The 22,552-nt window shown below is 34.3% G+C and overlaps 1 long non-coding RNA gene across 1 annotated transcript in view; it reads left to right on the forward strand.

The window, feature by feature from the left end:
• Positions 1–16,778, forward strand: part of LOC116662256 — a 36,104-nt gene extending 19,326 nt beyond the window's left edge. The window contains exons 5-6 of the long non-coding RNA XR_004318297.1: positions 6,621–6,696; positions 16,612–16,778. This is a non-coding gene — a long non-coding RNA (uncharacterized LOC116662256). The remainder of the gene's footprint in view (positions 1–6,620; positions 6,697–16,611) is intronic.
• The last annotated feature ends 5,774 nt before the right edge of the window (positions 16,779–22,552 follow it).

Below are 22,552 nucleotides of genomic sequence, written 5' to 3' on the forward strand. Positions count from 1 at the left end.
GAATGTAGCCTTCCTAGTTTTCTTATTTTTACTTTAGCTTCTTTTGATTTACAGTTTGAAAACCATAGAGAAAATCATGAGGAACTAAATTTTATGCTGAAAAATAGATGTAAATCTCAACAAAATTTTCTCAATAGTTTTAAATTAACATTTGAAATGGAATGTAAAATAGGATTGTGAACTGAGGTTTGGTGTTACAGATTTAATCAAATATCACAGAAACAAACATAAAGCTGGAGCATTAGATTAAGATTTCAATATAAGAGTATCAATGACAGCTTATACATTTTAAAGTAGGAATAATGGGTACTATACCATTTTCATTTATCACCTTATACTTAATGTAAACTTCTCAAGTTCTTTCCTCTGCAGTTTAAAGGAGATGCTCATATTTAGTTTTTAATTTTTCACATAGTAAGTATGTTGGGGAGCTCTTTTCTTTTCTCTGCTGTTTCTGTGTCTTCCAACAAATAGGTAATATTTATGTGTTTTTGTGATTATGATTTGTTGATTCTCAACTTCTATTTTTGAAAGCATAAGATATAGAGTAACTTGGATGCTTAGAGCCAAAAAACTGTTGATTTCATTTTATATGATCTCCTTAATATCACCGAGTAGGTATTTCACAAACTGCCTCCTTGTATCCTAGGTTACATATTCTTAGAAATGTCACCCCAAAATAGCTTCCTGCCAAAGCGCTTGTCATCAGCCCTCTTCCATCCATTCCTTTTCTCATCTAGTGTGGTTTTCTGATTTGAATCTCCTTCCCTTTTCTTTCTTTATCTTCTCAAAGATTCTATTGTAAGAATCTCTATTTCTAGACAACCCACTTTAACTTGCTTCAGAGGTTCCCAACACCCAGTTTCCTTATTCAAAATAATCTTCAGTAGAAGTGAGAGGAACTGATATTATAGCAGTTGCAAAAAAAAAATATAGAAATAAATTTGCATATATTTGAAAGTCACATAATGGGAACTAAAATTGGAGAGGGATTACTTTACATGTAAAAGTGCTTTTCAGATTGTAAAGTGCTATACAAATTTAAGGTGTTATTATGAATAATAATGGTGATGTTGATGGTGATCATGAAATCAGTATCCTTTACTAAAGACTAGTTAAACCATGAGGAGTTGTTCAGTTAATTTAATATTCATCATAGAATACCTTCCAAATCATTGAACTGTCCACATTATAATAGCAGCTATTTCAAAAAGATTTTTTACATGGGTTCATTTATATATCATAGTCTTCGTGAATGTTCACTTTCAATGCTAATCTATGTTAGATGAAAAGTTATAAACTTGGAATCCCTATTGTTATGTGGAGTAATTAGCAGATAATTTGATAATTGACTCGGTCTGTTTTTTAAATAGGTTTTCCTCAAGTCTATAAATACTTGGTTTATTTTAAAATTCATCCGACAACAAGATATGGGGATTATATGTGTGCTATTTTGAACAAAGCGCAAAATCAATGGTAAACCATAAGTACTGAAGGGACATCATTGTAAACTAGTTATTGATGTGCTAAAAGTCATTTACACCTGCCATGGAAGATAGATTGTGACACTATTAATTTAACTGGCAGTGGGTATACTAGCATAGCTGCCGTGTAAACCAGCAGTCCACCATCTGTAAAATTTTATGCATATTTTGTGCAGATAGCTATACTGTATTTTGACAACCCCAAATCAGCTTTAATCTGTCAATTTCAAAGTTTGTCACCAGAAAGTTCATCTGAAGGAGATTGTCTGTTCAATTCATGTTAAATGCAAAATGATTACAGTAGATAACACTTAGAAAATGCACCATTTCTTGGAAAAATAAAGTTGTTTAACATGGTTATTATGTACTTTCAAGGCATAAGACAGTTTTTTAAAAAAGCACATCTTAAAACGCCAACATGCAGTGGTATAATGAAAGATATATTTACTCACGGAAGGCATCTGGCAACAGCAATAAAAGTAAAGATGCTTTTCTCTGCAATAATTCTTCATTCACATAACAATATCTAAGGGGGTAAAAATGGTGCAATGCTGAATTTTCATTTCTAGTTCAGTTTGAGGGAGACTTGACACTCTATTCCAAAGTGAACATTTTTTTCCTACAATGTCCACAGCCTTCCCACCCTCGACATTTAAAGCCATTTGGCTTTAGTGAGGGGTCGGTCCCTTGACAAGAGAGTCTGCGCTGTCTTTCTCCAGGGCCCTCTCACTTAAATATTCCAGCAGTTGCATTGAATAGCAGCTGAAAACTATCAAGGCACAAAAAGGCTCTGACTTTTAATCTCAAAGAAATTTTAGTAAGATTTGGGAGAGGAAAGCAGTCTCAAGACAGCAGAGTGTTTCTGACACATGATCACTCATAAATTTTATTTTTATTTAAATTTTTCCCCCAATTTTAGTCTATCTTGCTTAAATGTTATATATTGCATTAAGTGAAGCAGCAAAAGGAAAACAATGGTTCATGAAAAACTTGGGAAAGAAACTGAAGAACAGCATCGTCCTTCAAAAATTGTAATGAGTTATAACAACATTATAGTTCATATAACAGCATGAAGTTCATGAATGGGCCTATATTTAGCTCAATATTAGCACCTATGAAAACACATACTCTCCAGGTCAGGTACACAAAAATGGTTCTGCATGTTTTGCATGTGTTACGCTTTTTAAGTGATTGAGAAACTTTCATCTTAAAGTGTGTCACTATTTTACAAGGATTTTGGACCCATTTTTATGAAACTTTTCTGTTATCCAATACCCTTTGTTATAATTGTGTAACAGTTGGAGAACATTTTTTTCATTAAAAAGAAATAGGTTTCGTTGAGTGGACAGTGAGTGGGCTTGTTCTTTTGTTGTATACTGACTGCTGACAGATACTTCTTTCCTACAGAAAACTGCCTGTGTTTTAACCTGTACACACAGAATATACTGAATAAGTGTTCAGTTTTTCCTCTTTTCCGAAGTATTTGGAAACTCTTGTAATTAGAAATAATTTCTCATTTCCAGACCTAACATTGTTATAGAGAATCATGTGTGCGGGTTTTATATAGGACATGTATTTGTTTTCTTTTAAAATTCTAAGTGGAATCAATTTCAGCAACATGAAAAATTTGGGGTATTTTCTTCAAAAATAGGGCTTACCCACATTGTCCATATGGCTGTCTTCTATTCTTTACTGTTTTGCAGTTGGCTTTTTATTCCACCATTAAAAAAATTCTTATTCAAGATCACCACTAACCTCCTAACTGATACATTAAGTACCAGTTCTTTTTCCTTTTTCCTCTCTGCAGTGTTTGAAAATGCTGATCCACCCCTACTTCACACTTTTGCTTCCTTAGTCTGATTATTCCCTTTTCTGTCTTTCCTTCATAGTCCTGAACCATTCACCTGATTCCTGAATAGAAATAGTCTTCATGATTAAATGATCAACTTTTCCTCCTTTTATGACTATCTCTAGTCAAATCTTATAAAGTTTTTATGGAATAAATCATTTCAAATTTCTCCCCAGCCCACCTTACCAATGTGAATTCCTTTTCTCCAAATGTCTACTGAATATCGTTCAGTCAACCCATATTTATTTGGTGGTGACTATATATCCAGCACCAGGCTTATTCTGAAGATACAAATGTGAGGAAAATCCAACATGGTCATTGCCATCATGGTGCCTCAGTTCTTGCAAGAAAATGAAAATTCAAATAATCTCAAATAATCAATGTAAAATTAAATCTGTGTGAAGATTATGAATGGGACTCCTCTGAGAACATGTAATAAGATCTGATCTAGGGAAAGCTGCTGTTAGAAGTGATGCTTAAACTGATGTTTAAAGACACATAAAGTCTGACAGTAGACATTAACTAAGTGAGGAGACATGTGAGTGTTCCAGACCATGGGAAGAAATCAGGTTTAAAGGCCTTTGTAGAACTGTCCTTGTTTGTCTCTCAAAAAGGCCAGTGTTGTTGAAGCACATGTGAGATGAGGCTAGTCAGGAGAGGCTGGATCTTACCGGCCTTTGTAAGCTGTGACAGTGCATTTTTATTTTTATCCTGAGAACCAGTTTTCAAGCAGTCCAAGGGAGTTGTGTGGTATGACAGATGTTCATTTTGAAAATATGATGCAAGATGCAGTTTGGAGAAAAAACTTGAGGGAGGCCAGAGAGTTAGAGGAGTAGAATGAAGAAACTTACGGATGTGACCTAGCTGAAGGATCATGGTGGTTTAGCCTGCTGTGTGGTGGTACCAAAGGGGGAACTTGGTGGGTGATTCAAAAGGTACTTAGGAGGCAAAACCATCAGGACTAGGTGATGGATTGATGTGGAATGGGCAGTGAGAGAAACTGAAAGAAGGTTCAATGATAAAATCCTGACTTCTGAATAGGGATGCCAGAATAAATACAGTCCAGTTAAATTTGAATTTCAGATAAACAATGAGGTTTTTTTTAGTATATATAAGTATGTCCCATGCAATATTTGGGAATATATGTATGTGTGTATATCTAAATGCATATATATGTATGTATGTATGTATGTATGTATGTATGTATGTATGTGTATATATGTGTGTATGTGTATATATAAAGAAATTGTTCGTTGTTTATCTGAACTCCAAATTTATTTGCTAAATCTGGCAACCCGCTTTCTGACTTGCCATCTCTGCATTAAAACAATAAGAGAACCAAGAGGAGAATATGCATAAGGTTTTGCTCATGTTGAGTTACCTTTTAATTCTAGGACACTCAAGAAGAAATATCAAAAAGGTACTTGGTACCTTGAGTAAAAGGGTCTGAGATGAAGATATTTTTGTATGATTTCTCCAGAAGTAGCTCAAATTTTACATGTTCTAAACAAAATCATTAAAAAAATCAAATTATTCCTTTCCCTTAATTTCATCAGTTTTGTTATTGATGCTACCATTATCCCAAGGAAACAGAAATTAAATAATTACTATTGTTTTTTTCTATTATGTTTCCCCATTGATCCTCTCAGTCACCAACCCTTGCTACTATCAGTTCAATATCTCTCAGTATTAATATCTCTCAATATCTGTTATCTAATTTTTGGCAATCTTTTTCATTTGAACACCCCTTACTTTAAAAAGTATTATTATATAAACAAGTCTAGTCAGTTTCTGGTCTGTGTTGCTTCTGTAATATTCCTACTCAATTATAGCATCAGTCTCTAAACTTGTAGTGACTTCACATTTCCTTTAAATAAATGCCACTATGATCTTAATTGTTTTTATGAAATGACTAATTTTCTTAAATCTAAGAACTCAGAGGCTCAAATAGATTTTAAAGAAATGCAAATATTTATGCTAAATGAATTTTACTTTTATAGGTAGTAGAAATAAGCAGTTGAAAATATAAGGGAAGTAGTTTAATTATGCATTGTCTAAGAAACAATGTCTTAAGAATGAAAGAGTGAAAGGATAAGATAGACGGAACTGTCAGGAACCAACGAAATCCATTCTCATGTTGACCAGTTAAGCATGAACCTGAAAACACAGAATATGAGTACAGTAATACAAAGATCTAAGTCCTTTAGTGGGAAGTATACATTGGTATATTCTTCACTTAGTGTTTCATAATTGTTTTGAGTTGAAACTATTTTAGTCCTCTCCCATCCGAAGCGCACAACTATCACTACTTACACTGTCGGTATTGTTCAAATTTTAAATCAAGGAGAATGCTTCTAGTCTTACAACTATACTTTGACTGGAGGACTGGCTTTTTACACACCACACTCATTTTCTACTGAAAGTGCTCCTGTTTTGTTATTTGCAGTATGAATATTGAACAAGGATTGCTCTACCAGGTGAAGTAAATGCACACACAGTGAAGAATGAGCACGGTCATTCAACAGAAAGCAATAAAATAAAGGCCAAAAGACTTTCTGAGAGTTATCTAATCTTTAGTGGTGGAGATTAGCCACTAATTTTGTTTCTAAACCAACATATTTCTGAATCTCTGTTGCTATTCTACTTTCCTCTTTTTATATTTCGATCTATACATGCATGCCCTAAAGAACAGGAAAAAAATGGACAAGAGTACTTTTAAAATAGTATGCATTGGAAACCACTGAGACAATAGAATACTAAGACAAATGGAGTCATCACTCATAAAGTAATGATGAGCCTGGGTTTGCTTTTGACATGTTACCTTCCGGCCTTCTGTCAAAAATTTACAACAGATAGAAAATCACCTGGTTTTTCTTTGTTGTTGTCCACTTTTGCATAAGCCTTGCTTTTGCACTTAAAATACTTCCTAGAGCAATATTGTTTGTACTGGGAGTCCATTTTGTGTTCAGTGTTACTGAAGTTTGTCTCAACTGAGAATTAGTCTAACCAGAAGTTTGAAATGGCCCTTAATCTTTGCTTTCCTCTGTATCTTAAATCATAAAGGGGGCCTGACACAATATTAAGTCCTCATGTTCAAAACTTCTGGAGTCCTTTCCATGAGTCCTGCTGTTGCTTAACTATTCATTTCCTAACCTTTCACTGAGAGTGGAAAGAGATATTTGAGATCAGTGACCATGAACATATCATATAAGTAAGCATGCTATTAACTTGTCATATCAGTGCTGGGTTCCTCCACTATATTTATTTATTTTTGCTCATCAGCATAGGCATGGAGTTCAGAGAATCCACGATGATAACTATGGAGATGAAAAGATTGACGGTGAGGAGTCATTATGGAGTTAGGTAAGCATATACTCTATCCAATTAACTTTAGCACTAAGGTCTAAGTTACCAAGTGAAAGAAAAAAATTTCATCACTGAAGAAGGAAGTCTTTACAGAAAGAATTGCTATAGCATCCAATTACTTTTGACACCTGTAGTAGTAAACCAGTTACCTCAGTCAGCTAGATGCCACAGATGGCAAGTCCTGTGTAGTCTGTTACGGCAATAAATATTATGTTTCATTATTCCCCCAAATTAAAGAAAAAGAATGAAGATGTCAGATCACTGTTTTTCAAAGCTTGGTCCTTGGACAATTTGCATCAAAATCATGTGTACTTCATTCACTTAGTCAGTCATTAATGTTTTCACTCATTCATTCACGAACTCTTTTGGTAGGTATTATCATGTGCCAAGTGCTGTTTAATGTTCTAGGGCTACAGTGGTACAAGAGAAAGTATCTTTTCTTACTTGTAGAGATGTGTGTGTTGTTAGAAAGGAAATGATCCCAGCCCCATCACAGACCTGCCAAATAAGAGTATCTGATGTTCAGGCTACCTGAACTTTTGCCCCAGATTTATAGGGAACATTGCTAACAGGGAGAAAAGGTGTCCAGAGTTCATTATTTCAGGGTTCAGCACAACTTGAGATACAATTTTAAAAGTGTATATTTTTTCACCATCTATTTCCCAGAAACTTCATATTTGAAGTAAACAAAGAGTTCTCTTTACTTATTACAAGTGTACACACACACACACACACACACACACACACACACACACACACAAACTTCTAATTTTCTCATTAACTTGGAAGACCAAAGACATGGACTGGAAGCTTATCTAAAACATTTTTATTTGGGCAGGATGTTTCTGTTAATATCACATAAACTTTTCATTTGACTTATTCAAGCCTGTTCAGTTTTTCTGTGTTTCCCACATTTGATTGCTTCTTCCATTCTGTTCTCCTCCTTCTGCCATCTTTTAAAAATATATAATAATTGTATGTATTGGAGGTAATCTGTTGTTTCATTCGCTTTGTCAGTGGCATTAATATTTTCCCGATGGTAAATTTAGGCCTGAAGTCAGTGTTACACATCTTACAGTGATGCTGTCCTACTCTTTTGGCTACTTTTAACGATCATTTAAGTCCTGACTTCTTTCATGTTTTCTAACTGGATTCTTCTTCTCTCATAGCTTTTCTGATTATTCTTTCAGTTGCACCATTTTGGGGTAGGAAGGGGATCGATATCTTAACTATACTTTTTTAAAAAATTTGTCACCTGCTTATGTTGGAATGCCTAGGCCCCACACAGCCAATAAAGTTAGCAAAGTCACTGCCCCAAAGATAAAGTGAGACTAATTTGCTTTGGCAGCCAACACACCCCAAGAGACTTGGGAGCCCAGCCAACCTGAACTTGGAAGCAGTGATGAAGCTGTCGACTGCCCGAGACTCTTTTTGTTCTGATTCAGTGCAAAGAGGGTGGCATGGGACAAAGTGGTACCCAACTAGATTCTGTGAGGCCTGGGTTACATCTCCTGCATATTTCTCCACGAACCAGGCTGCAGTTAAAACAGAAGATAAAGTAGAATAAGACAATACATCTCTGACAGACAGAAAACGTTTTAGGTATTAAATATAAGATGTTAATTATACAGTGATATTTCTGCAACTGCTGGTGGGAGAAAGCTACAAATACATTTCTAAGCATAATTTAAATGGCCTCATTAGTTGCATCTCATGACCCAACACTCTTGTGATTTTACTGAGGTAGATTGAAAACAATGGAGTTGAGATTTCAACTATTTAGTTTGATGCCTTCAGTTGAATTTTTTTTCCCTATGAATTACCATGAAGTACTTCCTCAAAGAGCATATCCAGCATGCTCTTAATTAATTTCAGAGTAGGTGTGTGCTGCTAGCAATTTCCCAGTGTCAGGATCAAATACAGTGATGTTCACTGCATCGTTTCATATTTGAAAATTCCCATGGAAAAGTTAATCATGTGGCAATTAAAAGAATCCTGAACACTGAACTTCAGTGTGTTATTAAGAAAATAGGCAAGTATGACAAAAATGAAGAAGATACCAATGTACAAATAATAAACCCACAGAGTTTAAATAACTTCTTTGCTGAATTTGGCATCTTTGATTCAGATATGACATGGTTACTATATAAAACCTATTTGTAGTTCTGTAAAGTGATGGGGGCCTAACTTTCAGGTAAATTTGTTTTTTTGGTTTTTTTTTTTTAGAATTTTGCAAAATTAATAAAATGAACCTACTTAGATGCTCTTTTAAAGATACTTAGAAGATTATATTTTGAAGACTTTGTTCATAAACAGATTCCCACAGTTTTTTTGACATTGAGGTCTTCCTTTGAAGCTGAGACAAGACAATGAAATACTTCAATTCTTAGTCCTAATTTTCCCCCCATTTATTTCTGTCTTCCTGCTGCTTGGCAGCTGCAAACCTAGCTCTTACCTCTAGGCAAGCGGGCAAGCAAGCGTCTCTTTCCTGAACTAATGGCCATGCAGCTCCTTGGATTAATTGGCAAGTCAATGGTGCAGCCTGTATGTTGTTTCCCCAGGAGACCTGGTATTTGACATCAGCAACTTTTTAAATTCAGTTTGGCCTTAAGTTTGTTCCTAATCTTAACCCTTTGTAGGCCTCTCATATTCCAATGAATAGTCATATTAAATATTGGCTCTTATAGTCTAGAGATACAGCTTTCAAAAACACTTGAGAACAGTGGGAAAGAACACTGATTAATCACAAAAGAAGTAAGCCATCTTTGGAAAAAAGATGTTTCTTTTTAAAATAAACTGTTGTTTTGACCATTTATGTACAGAAAGGACTTTCAGAGAATCTTAAGACAAACATTTTTGATGAGCTTTGCTGGATAGTTTTTTTATTGAAATTATTCTTTGAATACTTAATTCTCTTATACATTGTCAAACTTAGGCAAAATAGGTTAAAAATTAGAAATTTTACTACCTATTTGACCATAAACTTTCTAAATGACTTTGGAAATACAAGATGAAGTACACTTTGTTCTGTGTAAAGTTAATACTTTGGATAGTCTTTTCCAATTCTAAAATTCTGGATATATTTTTAAAAAATTCAGCCAGTGATTCTAAATTTATTCCCTAGAAATAGAAATAAAAACCTCAAATACTTCTAATTAGTTTTTCTGATGAACAGAAATAATTTCATCTAAGCTCAGGTGTTCTGCTCTATTTTTTGTTCAATCACTCCCAGAATTGGAAGTTATATGAGTAAATTTAGCAAGAACTGCTGCTGCTTAGAAAATATTCCCTTCAAATAAACCAGTGCTTCAGACCAGCACTGTCCAGTAGACATATAGATTGGGTCATGTAAGTAATTTAAAATTTTCTAGTAATCATGTTTAAAGCCAAGAAAGGACTAGATAAAATTAATTTTGATAATCTATTTTAAACCAGTCTATCCAAAATATTATAATTACAACATGTATTCAATTTTTTAAAGTGGTCTATTTTACAGTTTTTTTTTCTTTCATGTATTTTACACTTTCTACATCTCAATTAAGGCACTAAATTTTAATCAGAAATAATTAATATTTTGACTTCATAAAATTTACAACTGGAAAAGTAAGTTCCACAGCTACAAGTTGTTTCACAAATACTTGAAGAGGTTTTTAATTTAATTTTTAATTTAAATTGAATTTAAATTTAAAAACTGAGTTCCTTAGTGGCGCTAACCACATTTCAAGGTCTCGATCATCCCAGGGGGCTAGTCTAACCACATTGCACTAGTACATATCTAGACATTCATCTCCTTCTCACTGGAGATCAGACTTGACATTTTTAAGGCTTCTTATTTAACAATAAAATTTCTATAAAGGCTGAGACTTTTCTTGTTAAATTTATGAAGTTTAAGGAAATGTTAAGATAAATAAGTTTGCCTGAACTTTTAAAAAAAATTACAGCTCTTCTTTACTTATTGCCTGCATGGAATAATTATTTTAACTCTAGACCCTTGTTTTTGAAGTAATCTAAGACACTCAGTCTCTTTTTTTAAGTATAATTCTAAAGCAAGAGGTAATAGTTATGTAATAGTGTTCTGTTTTTTTCTGAGATCTTATAGTTTTGCAAGGCAAAGCATCTCAAGAGTGAAGAGAAAATCTTACCCAAATCCAAATATTTAAATAACTAGAGCATCAATTTCTAAAGTACATATACTACAAATGATCATTTTGAAGCTTAAGTTTTCTAAGCTATGAGTGGTAATCATTGACAAAAAGGAAAGATTTCATTTAACTTTGAATGTGGCATTTAACAAAGAAAAAAGTCTATTTGTTCATTGTGAAAGGGTATTTAGACATCAAATTTGAAAACGGAAGGAAAATCAAATGTCATGTAGTCTAAATTACACACTTCAAAAGTAAAGGAACTGATCCTGGGAGGCCAAATGACTTGTCAAGGTCACCAGCTATTTTGTAGTAGATCCTGGAATGGAACCCAGGCTTTCTTAGTATCCTTAATGTCTTTATTTCTTGATAGGCTTCTTAGTACCTTTCCCCAAATGTATGCAATGGCATGGGCATAAATGTAAGATTGCGAAATTACTGTACACTTAATTCCAGAGGGTTGCTGGGCAAATGTGTAGAACAATAGAGAGATTTACTTCTGGTTCTTGGGAATTAAAAAGCCACTCTATATTTTAGCAATAATAATGTTGTTCATTATATACTTTTATCCTCTCCAACCCTGCGAAGTGCTTAGGGCCCCATATAGATGTAGATGATACAAAATAAAAACTTCATAAAATTTACTATAAAGCATTTGAAATCAGAAAATACATTGCAAATAATAACCTCTTAAAAATGTGGAAGGTGATGATCATAGTATTTAATAAACACCCTCTGAGTATACAGTAGCTTGTTTTAACTATTAATTGAATGAAATAAAATAAAAATGTATCAGTTTACATTACCAAACACATTATATTTTACTTACAATATAGCAAGCTGCCTGAAAGTGCTGAATCATGTTTTTTGTTTGTTTTTAGATGTGTGCAAATATAACTTTGCTAGCAAAGCAATATTGAAAAATTCAGTTTAAAAAGTCAAATTTTTAAAGGCTAACCCACTAATTGATTGTGAATTGACCCCCAAACACTTCAAGTTTGTACAGAATGTATTTTTAAAGTTAATCAAAAATCGCTACCTAAGATGTTGATCATTATGGAAGCTGAATGATGGGAACATGGCAGTTCATTTATTTATTTGCTCTACTTTTGTAAGTATTGTTTTAACATTTTCCTAATGTTAAAAGGTAAAAAAGATAAAGCAAAGACATACCTGTTTCTTATGACACAATTGTAGTACTCAAAGTCTTTGTAGAGATGTGGTTAAAATGAACTATCAATGATAAAAGGAAGGTACTAAGTGTTTTGTGTACTCATTTTAAGTCAAGAATATCATGAAATGTTATTGGATATATGGATTTAAGAGAAAGCTCAGAGATAGAACCAAGATGTATCTATGCTGTAAATAGCAGGAGTTCCTGGACCTTCAATATCATGTCCAATCTAACATTAATGTAGTTTAACCTTAACTTTCTCATAGTCTCAAATTCATAATCCAAATTCCCAAGTTGAGAAAAATAATTGACTACTCACTTGAGTTGGCCAATGGACTAGCTTTTTCTAGCTCATTTGCCTATTTCAGGTCCAATCAGCTAAGGCTTGAGAAATGTTATTGTTATGTAATATATGGAACTATCCTCTTCTGGGTAGTAGACAGAACCAGTTCTTTCTGAAGGAACAGGGATGGGAAAGGTGGATGTTCCAATACTATTGTTTTTCCATTAGTGTTGCACTGTCTCTTTTCTTTCTGCTGGCTTCACTGCCTCAGTGAGCTTGCCTTTTCACCAAAAGTTATATGGCCCATAAGCGTCTGTATTCCAGAATTTTCAAGAAGGTCACCCCACTTTTGTTTGATGCTTATTCTCGATTGGAGCTTGCGTTTTATTAGCATACATCTGTCATCTTCATTTATGTCCGTAATGTGCTGACATATTACGGTCTGTGTTTCTCCAGGCCACGCTAACTTGGGAGTGATGAAAGGGTCAACAAATTCTGTAACAAAGTGGCATTTTAGTTGCTGCAGATATTTAGTGGGACGGCAGTTTCAGAGTACTAGGGGAGAATGTCTATAATTTCTCTGGGCTTTCTTTGAATATTCTCAAGAGAACTACTGTCACTCCAATTCTCATCCTCACATGACTGAGTTCAAAGGGAGGAAACAGGCAATACCTTTCCAATAAATGTACCCTTACATCTCACTGGCCAGATCTAAGTCACACTTCCTTGCCTGAGATAAAGGGATCCCTGTTTGCTCTCCAGTCAACACTGAGATTTGCTTAGAAAGTAAGAAGGAAGGAAATAGCTTTGATATAGACGTGAAATGGTGTCTGCTATTTCACCCCTTCATTGTAATGCAGACGCTATAATTTGGATGGAACTGGCTTTACTCCAGTGGTCCTTGATGAGTGAAAGCCAGTGCCTCATTCACCTGTCCGTGGGGATTAGTTTAGTTGCCTAGGCTTTAGCCAATTGGCACATGGCATTTCCCTGGCTACAGGAATGCTTTCAGAGCTGGTATGATCAAAACTAAGTGACAGATAGATTTTGTTACATCTTCTAAATTATAAAATCTCTCTCTTCTGGAAAATGTCTCGATGCAGATGACTCCTTCTACCATTTTGTCTCAATAAGGAAATCAAACTTAGGATGACTCTGACTCTACAGAAGGCCAAGCAGGGAGAAAAAAAATAAATTAGGGTCCACATTGACATTGTTAAGCTGTCAAATCCAACTGACTATGAAGGCCCACTGTTAGGTGAGCCAGTCAGTCCCCTTTTGTGTTGGACCTACTTTGTTTTAGGTTTTCTGCTAATTGTTAGTCCTCATAATACACCAGGATTTTGATTTATTGTTAGTTTTTAAAAATAAGGATTATATGAAAAATACATTTGTATTTATGAAAAAATGCATTAGCAAATCTATTGTAAAAATTTTTAAAGTCCATCCTTTTATTAAGAAGAATAGCAATTTTTAAATTATTGTAATAAATTATTACCTCTTTTCAGTGCAAGTTAGCCAATGTCAAAACAAAATAAAACCTTTACAGTTTTTCAAAGAGAGATGACATTTATTTCTTGTTATTTTGTGCTAGTATATATAAAATATATTTTTACTCTATATACAGCATAAATATATTGATTTTATATACAACCAAAATTTTTGTTTCTTTCTCTAAAGTTTATAGATACATGAATGTGATTTGAACATAGTACATACTGAATATTTAACTTAAACTTGCCTTATATAAGTATGAAAACAATATAATTGGAATTTAGTCCCTTCATGTTATAAAATTCCTAGTAATCCATTCCTAGAAATTTTGCAGGAGGTAAGGAATCCTTTTCACGACCTGCTTTGACGTTGGAGGCCTGTGGCTCCGTCTTTCCTTCTCAGCTTCACTGTGGCTGTGGCTGCCCATTCTCCTCCACCTGCTTTGAGAGCACCAACCTTGTCTGCTTGGCTGGTCCAGTGTTCCAGGGCTACTCAGCTTCTATACAGGGATTTCTGTGTTTGGATTGTGCAACATTTATATAAAGGAATTGATAAACGATTATTTATTAATAAATATGTTTGCACTGTCCCCCGATACATGTCCACTTGTTAGGTTGACCTGTAAATCCCGATTCCTTGTACCCAATGCCACAGACATACAAGCAGAAACTTACTTTTGGATTAGTTTATTTGCGCTTAAGATACAACTTATACAATTTATGCCTGGTTAAATTTATTCTCCTGGGTTGAAGAATTTGAGAAAATTCTAGCTGGCTTGCTTTCCATAAGGAGTTTTCAGAATCCAGAGTAGATGGTGCTTGGTTGAACAGCGATATAGCCTCTGATCTTCTTGCTCCAGCCTTTCAGTGACTGATGATGAATTTAAGATACTACTGGGAGTTTGAGCAGGCTTACATGCTGCTTCTCAAGATTTTAAGAAACCAAAATGTTAAGACTTCAACATTTTTGTAATATGGACTTTTTGTTACTTATTTTTATATAAATTCGTATGTTATCATTAGAAACACTTAATTCTCCTGTATGTACTTTTTTGTCTCTAAGTAACCATGAGAAAAGAAAACTAGTTCTTTTCACATAAAATCATAAACTCCTTTTATCTATATCATTGTTTTCAAGTGTGTCTTTACATCCATAAGAGAAATTGTATTTAAGTGTTTATATATGAATGTGTTTAATTGAGCTAGTGTCCTTACTTTTAATATTTTCTTAAAACGTGATGGGCAGACATATGTGAAAACTCCGTTTAATGAACTAGTACCACCCTGCTGAGTCTGAACCAGCCGTGCATGCCTGTGCTAGGTCAGGTTTCATTTCCAGTTTATTTCAATTAAGTGTCTGTAATGTAATTACACAACACAGGAAGGATCTGTTGATGTTGTGAATTTGATTTTTAATAAGATTACTCTAAACTATAATGTGCCTTTATAACTTTGAAAATTTCCTGTTAGGTAATTATCTTTCTATCAACTGTTAGGAAAAGTCTCATTTACACAATTATTGGGAAGATTCCCTTTAAGGTGGGTTATAGCAGTAAAGATATTTAGAATCACTTCTTGGTGTATTAACTGCAAAATCTTTTTTAAATTCATCTGGCATTTTTGGGGGCTAAAGATAATTCCAAAATACCATCCATGGAGAAGAGTGCATTTAGAGTAAAAATTCTTCATTACCTATCTTATAAAAATTGTCTTTTCTTAATTTTTTATCCTATCATTTCTATCCTTCACACACAGTTTCTTTGCTTTTTCCTCAGCTTTCCAGGATTTTTAATGGGAAATGAGGTTTTAAGTGATGGTAGTCCTTAATGTTCACGTTACTAATGACTACTTGGGTTTTTGGTTTTGAGATACTATTTATCTGCTGCTGTCCCTGTGCAAGGAGTCTACTGAGTTTTACTCTACAATTGATATATATTTGGTTATTATTAATATTATTGAAGAGAGTGGAACTGTAAACATTAGTGGCAAGTCTTGTCAAAGAGAAACAGCCACAATAATAATTTTATATTGTGTAAAATATTCACTGTTATTTTAAATATTGATGAGTACATACAATACTTCCTCTGCTTTATTCATTATTATTGATTCATTTGTTCTTTCCAGAAGATTCCAAAATTAGAACGTGTGTGCAAAAATAGCTAATTAAGGTGAAACTTAATGACCACTGAATTGGGCATATTCTTATAACCTAAACAGAGTAAATGGATAAGCATGAATTTGATTGTATTTTACTACAAACTTATGCTGAAACACAAATGGAATGGTTTTCATTGCAGGAATTTCTATTATTTAGTTAAATCAACAGACTGGAAGTACTTGGTTTTATTTGTATACATTGTTGGTAGAAAAATTACTACTTTAAATTTTATCCAGTTTTCTTAATTTTAAAGTTGAATCCTCTAAATATAAACAGTATTCAAAAGCAAGAAGGTGGGATCCAGATAGCTGTACATGCTAATATCAAATATGGCATGAATGAGAAACCAAATTATAAATAAAACTGTATATGTTTATTTAATAAAAATGTTCATTTTCTTAAACTTAAAATAATTTAAAAGTATAATGGAATCTAATTAAATATTGAATTTCTGTGGCTACTGATAGCACATTCAGAGTAGAATTGCTCATTTCCGTACTAAAAATTTAAGAACCTAAAATAGGAAATATAATTGAAACAATTTTTAATTTAATTTACTTGTCAAGTTTTTACAACAACAGTAATGTCTAGATAGTGAACTTGAATCCTCTTGTGTTGAATAAAATACTTGACATGTGTTTTGTCACTGTGACTTCTTTCAGCTTGACAACTGAAATTGACCTCACAGCTCTGCCCCCCAAGAAAACCCTTGACTGCAATCTCTGACATTATAACTCTCTGCAGTCTTTATCTTGGACCTTTGAGATTTGAAGCTGCCACATATGTGAACTATGGTCAGTTATATACCAACCAGTTTTATTCACCAGGGATCAAGCTGAGACCAAGTAAGCAGCTTGCCATACTTCTGAAATTAATAGCTATCTTGACAAGGGTTGTTTGTCTTTTTCTCTTATTTTAATTGATGAACACTTACTGGATCTCTAGAGAATAAGTGACTTAGGCTACGTGGTCCAGAATAGTAGATTGAGCCGCTAAATTTTAACCCTTTAGTTAGGTTTTTTTCTCCCTCCCTGGCTCCTAAAATAAGAGTTGAACAGTTAAAAATGTCTAGTTGTTTTTCTCATTATGTAGTTTTTCACATGTAGCACCATGTTGATTTTGTTCCTGTATGAACCAATGACCTAATCTTTGCTTAAATTTATTTGGTAAACACATCATAAAATTAGAATGATTTAATTTCTTAATCCACATTGTACTGGGGTAGGTAGGAAGAATTACCTTTGTAAATCTCAATCCTATAACTACAGTTTGAAATGACATTTACCGATTCTTGCACTTTTGTAATAGCAATGACAAACATTTTATTTGGAAGAAAAATGCCTTTTTGAAATGTTATTTTTTTATTAGTACTTTTACATGTGTCACGATGTGCTAGTTTTTTGGTGACTTGGTGGTCGTGAACTCATAATTTCATCTTTTCTGGGAGAGAGAGGACCCCCATCAGCCAAGGACAATTTCTCTGGTGAAGGGATCAGCTATGAGCTACTAGCAGCCAACGCTAACAGTGGCTGATAGACGGGTGTATCTGTCTGGTGAAGGGAATCTGTGTGGAGCATCACAGAGTCTGCTGCATCTGGAAAGGGATATGATAAATATTTTTAAAGTCATGAGATGTCATATAAGGTATGTCTCAAAAATATTCTAAATGAATAGGATGAGGGGCCATTTCTCAAAATTTAAGTAGTTTTAAGATAAATTTAAAAGTGCTATTCCATACAATGAATAATCATTATGAATTATTTAATCTAGTACATCATAGTCAGTTAAAATGAGTGAAGTTTGGACAAGTGTTTGAATGAAAAAGAAAATCACAGATGTTTCTATGGGAGACTATAATAGTCTTACCTATTAAGATTATCTTCTGAAAGGATGACTCATTTGGAGTGTCTGCTATATGTATTATATTGACATTAATTCAGTCATACATTTCATAAATGCTTATTGAAAACATAGGATATAAAAGTCACTATGCTAAAGATTCAATGAAAAGAAAGTTTAGTGGAAGAGATTATTTATGATCAAATAGTTGTACAAAAGTATACACTTATGAATTTACAAACTTTTAGGTTGAGTGCTGCAAAGGAAAACTTGTGGAGGTATAAGAGTATACTGCAGGTAGTTCTGGAGTATAGAGAAAGTTTCCCTGGGGAAATGATGTTTAAGCTGAGGTCTGAAAGATGATAGGTGTCAAAAAAGATGGTAGAGACTTTTTGAAGCAGATTGAACAGTGTATTAGGATGAAAGGGAAAATAGTGCTTTCAAAAAACTGAACAAAATCCAGAGTAGTAAAAGATTTATGAATGTGGGGAAAGTTGTTTAAATTTATAATTTTGAAATAAGCATATTCCAGTTCATGAAGAATCCTGTAGACCACAGTAAAATTTGGATTTTTATTCTGAAAGAAAGAGACAGCCATTATGGAAAACAGTATGAAGATTCCTCAAAAAACTACACATAGACTTACCCTATGATTCAGTAATCCCATTTGTGGGCATATATCTGGAGGAAACTCTAATTCTAAAAGATAAATGCACCCCAATGTTCATAGCAGCACTATTTACAATAGCTAAGACATGGAAGCAAGCTAAATGTCCATCCACAGATGACTGGTTAAAGAAGTTGTGGTATAGATATGTAATGGAATACTACTCAGCTATAAAAAGAATAAAGTAATGCCATTTGCAACAACATGGATGGACCCAGTGATTGTCATAGTAAGTGAAGTAAGCCAGAAAGAGAAAGAAAAATACCATGTCACTTATATGTGGAATCTAAAAAAAGGACACAAATGAACTTATTTACAAAACAGAAACAGATAGACATAGAAAACAAACTTATGGTTACCAGGGGAGATGAGGTGGAGGTGGAGGGGTAAATTGGGACTTTGAGATTTGCAGATACTAACTACTGTATATGAAGCAGATATACAACAAAGTCCTATTGTATAGTATAGGGAACTATATTCAATACCTTGCAGTAACCTATAATGAAAAAAAGAATATGAAAAGGAATATATATATATATAACTGAAACACTATGCTGTACACTGGAAATTAACAGAACATTGTATACCAACTATACTTCAATTAAAACAACAACAAATATGCTTAAATTAAAGTAATGAGAAATCATTGAACGACTTTAAACAGACAGATCACATTAATTAACTTTTATTTTTAAATATCCCTCTGGCTTCGTTGGAGTGGGATGAAAGTGGATAGTGGCAGGGCAGTGAGGAGGCTTTTATAGTTGTTTGGTGAGAGATTGGGAGTTTAGACCACAGAAGAGTAAAAGGTTAGGATAAAGTGGTGGCTCACCTGTGGGACGTCGTAGGCAAGGGCAAAAAAGAATCTTCCATGTCTGCTTTTCCTGCTGAGTAGATACTTCTTGATGGAAGTGTTTTTCTCTGTTCTGTGAGCTGATCTTACTCTTGGACTGTTGTCCTGACTGCAGTCATGACTAGGAGTGCAGAGGGTCCACAAAAGTGCAGTGCTGCCATCAATGTTCTAGAAAAGGGATCCTGGAGGGGGATTCTAACTTTTTGTTATTCTTGTGCTTGTTTGATTTCTACACTTCTGTTTCTGAATCTGCAGTTAATTCTGCATCTGTGGTTCTCATAAACCCAATTCAGAAAGTCATGTTGAATTGACTTCTTCAAATTACCTCAGTGATTCTGGTTGGAGCATTCATATAGTCTTGTAAAGTTTTATTTTACTGCCTCTTTTTTCTGTATCAGCCAATCCCAGTTTGAAATGTCTAGCATGAAGCTAATCTTGGTTACCCATTCTTCACTATTTATAGGCAGGGACAATCTGGAAGTCCATGGAACAGAGCTGAGTTGGCAGTTCAAGCACATAAAGGAAAGTGCTGGGTTCCTTGTTTGATCTTTTAGGCCCCTTCCTGATAGTAACTAAGGGAAAGAAGACTGGGTAAGAGCCATTGAATGAATGATTTTTTGGCATAGTTTTCCAGTGGAGATGTTAAGTAGGCCTCCGTTAATGGAGTTCTAATACATAGTAATTCTAATACATGGCTGTTCAGGTATATGGCTGGTTCTAATAATGTAAACCTCAAAATCATTAGTGTGGAGAGAGTAATGGGTTGGATAACCATATCATTTATTATCTAAGCAAGGACATTTTTGAAAATAAAAGAGGTATTATTGACAATCATACTGAAACAACAAACAATTGGGAGTATCCTAGAAAGATTATGAAATACAGTCATGAGCAAAGAAAAAATAAAGCTTGGATTTGAATTAAATTATCACCAATTCCTTTGCAATGATTTCATTAATGGAGATTGACATTGTTTAGGATTAACACTGCTATATGTAAGTCACTGCTATTCACAGCTCATTTAAGTAGGAAAAAAAAGCATTGCTTTAAATTGAAATTTAAAAGCCCTCCTTTTTGTCAGGGAGAAGGAAATGTCGTAGGGTTATTGTTTAAATAGTTGTTGTCAGATATTTTTTTTCTATGTTGGGAAGGCTCTGTGTAATTATAACCACAGAATGTGAAATTATTTTTGGAGGGGATATGTCATTCTTTGTGGCTCCTCTGCACCCTTTGACCATCCTTGCTCTCCTCGCTATTGATACATGTGTTCCCAGACTCCCTCTGGACTTTGTGACAGTTTGAGCTAAAGTAGAAGTCTGTGGGAACCTGCCAGGAGGCCTGTTGCTCTCAGTGGTAAAAGTGACCATTGTGTCTAATGTTATCTTTCACCCTTATCCATCGTTGAAAGTAGAAATGAGGCCTGAGCAGTAGTGCCAGTCTTGTCTCTGGGAAGAAAAGGCCAAAGAAATAGATATACTGGACCTGAATTATTGAGCTAGTTGAAGAGTTTTCAGTGTCAGCAGCAGCTGTTTGTTTGTTTGTTTGTTTGTTTGTTTGTTGTTTTTCCTGTGTGAGAAAAATTAGCTCCTCTTATTTAAGACAACTTTTATCAGTTTTTCGACATCTTTGTAGGAGAAGCATTCCGAAATGATTCAAAGGGCCACGAGGTGATCATTCAACAACTCTCCCCAAAATTTCCTTCCTGAGTTGTTCAGTGTGGTCATGATAACTGAGGATCATTATCATAAATTTTAAGTTTATTTCTGGTAAAACCTTACCAGTAAGTGATAACTTGTGTCCAAAAAATTCAGTTAGGTGAAATGGGTGTGAGGTCATGTTTATGCAAGAGTAGTGACACGACTGGGGCAAGTTTGTCTACTAATAGGTCAGAAGGTCCCTGGGTGCTTCTGAGTGGTTCAGATCTGCCCTGGCCATGGTTTGGCCTCTCCTGGTGGTGTTTGTCTACTCTGTGTTGAGTATTAATGAAAGCTGTTAGTGGTTCTGTGGGAGTGATTCATAAAATGAAACATGATGTGTGTTTTGCTGTCTCAATCCAGATTGCCTAGAGGGGATACTGGAGATGGAGGGATATATACTTTCTCTTACTAACTTCTTAAGAAGAGGCGGCCAGCTCTTCTTGTACAGATGCCTCTCTGAGTAGAAAACTGGAAATTTACCCTTCAACTGTTTGAGAATGTATCCTTGATAAAAAGATAAGAACCAAGATCCAATCCAATTATGTCTAAAATCACCTTCCCATGGAACTTTATAGGGAGTTTCATCTTTCTGTGTATCTATACTTCAAAAGCCTCTGTTCTTTGCACTAATAGCTTGAAAGATAAGAGATACATGGCATTCACCTGACTTCTCTTTGACTCATATCAAAAGTACTGAAGTTTGTGGGATGCTAGAAAGTTTGACAACAAGGAACACTCTTGGTTTTGTACCTTTCTGTGCTGGCTATGGTATAGAGTCTTCTTTTGTGTCTTAGCCTTAACTGCCTTAGGTTTGTTTTTTTTTTTTCCTGAGGAAAACAAGCCAAATCTTGGTTTAATGTCCTACTGCAATTTTTTCTAAATTGGATTCTACAGTCATATGCCTAGATAAATTTGGAAAAGATCAGCATTTTTTTAACTATGATTTCTCAGAACTGTCATTCCTGAACCTTTAAGATTCTTAGCATAGATAATGGCTTAGACTCATTTGATCAGCAGACTCTTCTTCTGGAGAGTATTGTGGGACAGATGTGTCATGAAACACACATGGGGTTTTGTTAAATTCGTGTGATAAAGTTGGAGGCATACTTTCATTCTAGACGTGAAGTTCTGTTTGTGTTCTAAGGAATCTCTTTTCTTGTGCTCCCTTTCTAAATATTAGGTATTTTCTTTTTCTAACATTTTTGCATTTGAAGACTAATATCAGGTAATCTCATGATATGAACTGGATTTTGAGAGTGGGAAATACCCTGTTCAGTTAGAAGAGTCTGGGGTAGCCATCTGCAGACCCATGGGCTGCATGTACAAAATGGCACACTATCTGACTGAAAAAAGAAAAATTCAGTAGTGAGCTTTAGAACTAGAAGCTACTTAGATATGTATTTCACTCTTATTTTACAAATGAGAGAATCAGTGCTCATAAAAGTAGAGTGGTCTACTCCTGGTTAGCAGCCAGTTAGTGGAAGAACCAGAATTAAAATCTTAACAAATTAGTTTTTTTATTTTTTAAATCCCATTACACTATATTT

Source organism: Camelus ferus, chromosome 3 (genome assembly GCF_009834535.1).
Source record: "Camelus ferus isolate YT-003-E chromosome 3, BCGSAC_Cfer_1.0, whole genome shotgun sequence".
In the NCBI taxonomy this organism is placed as follows: Eukaryota; Metazoa; Chordata; class Mammalia; order Artiodactyla; family Camelidae; genus Camelus; species Camelus ferus.